This window comes from Nycticebus coucang, chromosome 11 (assembly GCF_027406575.1).
Source record: "Nycticebus coucang isolate mNycCou1 chromosome 11, mNycCou1.pri, whole genome shotgun sequence".
Taxonomy (NCBI): domain Eukaryota; kingdom Metazoa; phylum Chordata; class Mammalia; order Primates; family Lorisidae; genus Nycticebus; species Nycticebus coucang.
In genome coordinates, this window is record NC_069790.1 from 41,889,344 (window position 1) to 41,893,837 (window position 4,494).

Below are 4,494 nucleotides of genomic sequence, written 5' to 3' on the forward strand. Positions count from 1 at the left end.
TGGCTCCAATTCTATTTCCTAGGAGCACATGAGGCTATGCCAGTCAGGCCCTGTAGTTCATCCAGGGTTGCCACATCAGGAGCCAAGCCACTGCCCAGAACTCTGCCCCAGTGCTGGCTTCTTTGCTATTAAGACAATAGTCTTAGGATCCTTGTTATAGAAGTTCAAACAAAATTCCAGAAGCCTCAAATCTTCCAGAAATGTGTCTGCATCACCTGCCAGTCTAGAAGCTGAAATCACTCTGCTGTCGCCTTTGGAACATTAGCAGCATGTTCCAAAAAATTTTTTTTCCATTCTTCATAATCCTGTGTCAGATCTTCATCTTTCTGTGGTTTATGTGGGATCTCTACTACCTTCTCTATTTCCTTTGCTGGGGGTTCAACCACTGTTTCCATTTTCTTCTGTGGTGGAGTAGCTGAATCTCTAGGTTCTCTTGCATGCTGAAAGTAGTGCAGCAGTGGTGAAAAGTGGCCTGGATAAGTCAAGATCTACTTTCTATGTTTTGGGAAGACTGGACTCATAGGTTTGTAGTAACTTTGAAGCCATGTTCACTGGTTCTGTACAGCTAAACTGTATAGCTAGGTCTCTTATCCCAATATTTGAATCCAGGCCCAGTAAACACTCAAAGGATTTAAGACAGCTCTGATATGTCTTCTTGTTCAAACCAGAAAGTTTGATTAAATAAGCACTGTCCAAGGGGCACTTGATGCAGGAAGATGCAAGGTCCTGGCCCACGACTGTACTGCTGGTCTCTGTGGTGAGCACAGACAGGCCAGCGCACTTTACCTGGCACAGTCCCAAGTACTCCTCAGTTTTCCTTAGCACGTCAGGCTCGGAAAGGGCCAGGCACTGGGCCAGGAAACCGATCAGCTCGGACACCAAGGCACAGAAGCTGGCAACTCCGGCGAACAGCCTGGGCTGCAGGAATCCTGCACGCATGCTCTGCGCTGCCCTCTGAGAGCTAGGCCCCAACCCCGGCGCATTGGGATTGGCTGGGAAGAGATGATTTGTGAGCTAGGAACAAATCCCGGTCTTTCTTGTGCACACGCACCACCAAAGCCTTCTCCAAGGTGGATGTAGGGAACGTGGTCCCTCGGCTCCTCCTCCTACTCCTTCCTTCGGGACAAACTTGTGATACACGGCTTTTCCCTCCTGCTATCGCCCTCCTGATGCCCCGAGATCCTCCCCAGCTTGAATTTAATTCTGTTTTTCTCTTGTGTGGGTGTGTAGTTGTTCATCTACTGGCTTCATACTAGTTGAGTACATTGGACACTTGCTTTTCCATTGTTGCGATACTTTACTAGGGAGAAAGTTCTTCAACTCCATACAGGTTAATACAAAAAAATGTAAACTTTCCATCTTTTTGTGGCTGCATAGTATTCCATGGCTTATGTGTACCAAATTAACAAATTCCACATCAGCTTAACTATCACAAACCTCTTCGTATTCACTTAAAACATTGTTTCACCTCCCAAAATTCCATTTCACTTTCTATCTCCTTTGTGGCTTGTATTGCAAACTTGCTGTGTGGTTGCCTGTGTGACTACATCTGTGTAGCTGCTTGGTCTTCTTCAATGGCATTCAAGGCCTTTTGGGAAAAAGTCTCCATGTATTTTAATTTCTTCTAGAAATGTCTAGTGTACTGTTTGGCATTAGTAGCATTCAGTAAATATTTTCTTTAGTAAAGAGTGAATATCTGTGCATCCAGAGCCAGCTGTGTGTATGAATGTGTGTGTGTGTGTGTGTGTTAGAAGAGTGCCTGAGGTCTAGGAACCACCAGATACAGAGTAACACCTTCCAAATACACAGAAATTAAATCAACATTGTGTGAGTGAGCTAGGTGTTATGGCAGCTTTTGGGACTTGGAAAGTTTCACCTACAGAGAAGATTAAAGCAAAGGCCATAGCACTTCGGAGCAGTTCTGGAGTATCTCAGACCTGCCTACAGCCAGGGTACTCACTGTGGAGTCCCTGGAGCAGCAGTATCAGCATCTCCTGGAGCTAGTTAGAAATGCAAATTCTACTACTTCTGAAAATCTGGCAGTGGAGCCCAGGAATCTTGTGTTTTAACCCTCCCTCCTGGTGGTTTTGATGTACTCCCAAATGTGAGAAGCACTGGCTTAGAAAAAGTTTCAGGAGGTCTTCTGTTCACTCTTGATATTTCTCAGCTCAGTTGCTAAATAGGGCTTTTAAAATTACAGAATGATCGAGGGTAGATTCTGTCAGAGTGGGGGATCACAGCACGCAATAATGCTTGCTCAATTTTAGTGCAGGAATCAACGGATGACAAATTAAGAGCTTAATTTGACCTTCCATCCTCCATTTGGTTCATTGTGAAAAACTGCTCCTCATAGTAGCTTGACAAGTGAACAGTGACATGTGCATCTGAGCAAAGCGTGCTGATGCTGAGGAGTTGATGTGAGAAATAGTAGGGGCTGTCCACTTCCTATCAGATGGCTGGTGAAGATCATATGGGACTAATGTCCTGTGTGAAAGTCTTTGACTCTGAGTTGCCTGGATGTCCCCTGTTTCTGATCCTTCCTGTTTCTCAAACACAATGACACCCTTGAGCTTGGTTACGCCATCCTGATGCAGCAGTCAGTGGTGGCTCACTTGCCCAAGTTGTATTTTTCTTTTCTTGCATGCTGGCAATACTTTGATTTTGTGCCAGTGACCACTCCTCTCCCATGTGAGTCAGATCTGTTTTGTCAAAGCCAATTATGATGGCTCCATTCTCTCAAAAATTGACTCCTAGAAGACCAGACAGGTGATCCACTTTTGGCCAGTAAATTGTGAAAACAAGTCTACTGGTGGGTTTCTGTGAAATCCATTTTTAGTAAGGGATGCACAGGGGGAAAGTGACCCTGCCTTTGAACATTGGTGTGGGAGGATATGGTGCTTGGAGCTGAGGCAGCTTTCTTGGAACCACAAAGGCATCCTAGCCAGTACACTGAGCATAGCAGAGTCAAGAGAGCCATTGAATTAACCATCCCTGGAGCTGCTGTTACTAGGGGATAATAAATCCTCTTCAGCCTAGAATTTAAGTATTTGTTATTTCTATTCCTTACTGAAAATTAAAAATCCCATTAAAAGATGGGATTATAGCTCTGTCTTTCTTCCAGTCCTAACCATTGATAATTCTTTGCTCAAAGAATCTGTGTGTGGGGTTTCTAGATGAGCCAAGATTTAGCAGGAATGGGATCTGGAAGCCAGTGGCAGTATTGCCAGAATTAGGGTTGTTTCTCTGAGGTCCAGGAGGTAGGTAGCATCATGGTCAAGCAGTGGGATGAGTAGTAGCATGAATTCCTAGGGGGGAACCAAAGTTCTAGGGCACAGCAAAACCAGAAATCCATAGGAAAACCAGATCTTGAAGATAATAGCTAGGAAGCAGGTACAAGACAAGTGGGAAAAATTGTGATGAATGATTTACTTGCCAGCAATCAGAACTCATGGTATGTATTTAACCTCTCAAGGTACCAAAAATGAATGATGTATCAGCCTGTGTACTAAAGGGCCGGCAATCTCCTTGGGGGCATTACTGGGATCAAGAATCCTTTGGTTATCCAGATTTACTAAACTTCCTCCCTGGCTGTACCTCCTGTGGATTCTTCTGCCAGGCCTGCTGGGTTTCAGGCTATCTGCTAACCTTCGGCAACTGCTTTTCTTTCTTTTCTAATTTACTGAATAGTTACCAAATCTACTTATTTTAGTTCTTGGTTTTACTGCATAGTAGAGCAATTGCTAAATTTTTGAATATCCTGAGCCTTGGAAAACAGATTTTAATTAGCCACAAAATACTGGAAAAGGAGAATGTTGACATTGGTTTCCAGCATTTTTGAGTCAACATTGCCATCTAGTGGTAAACTAATCCTTAAAACTGTGTGACTTGAAACTTTTACTGTGATTGGATATTTGATGTCAAGGATCTTCAAGTGGTAAAATTTTGAGCAAGAAGAAACCTCAATGACAGTTCTATTTAAATACATTATTTTAAACATGAGGAAGTTGGCATTTAGGGCAAGTCATATGACAAGCAGTGATTAATTTAGAACCACAAAATTAATTGTTAGGCTAATGGGCTCTGATTCCTGATTCAGACTATCATGTCTCCCCTGCCTGTTAAATTCCTAATTATTTGCTCTTAAGATTTTGATTGATCACTCACTTTTTCTCCCTTAAGTTTAAAAAAAAAATCTTTACCCAATTTAGCCACTTCCTGGTGGTAATTATAAAACAAAACAAAAACAGACCACAAAAATCAGTTTCAAATGAACCAAGGTTATATATTACTTTTCCTCTCTTTGATATTCTGTTTTGCCTCTTTTTTCCAAATCTTTCTAATGACTTGTCTATAGAGGAACATTTCTTCCTTTCTTTTGTATGTTTCAATACAGTAAAAATACTCTGTTACATTCTGTGCTACATAGTAGTATGTACACAGTTTGGGGAAGGTCTAGGGTAAAGCCAGAGATTCTGAATTTGCATCAGGCTTCCC

The 4,494-nt window shown here is 42.5% G+C and overlaps 1 pseudogene; it reads right to left on the reverse strand.

Moving 5' to 3' along the window:
* Window positions 1-236: 236 nt before the first annotated feature.
* LOC128598303 (origin recognition complex subunit 6-like) lies at window positions 237-939 on the reverse strand (annotated as a pseudogene).
* Window positions 940-4,494: the final 3,555 nt, after the last annotated feature.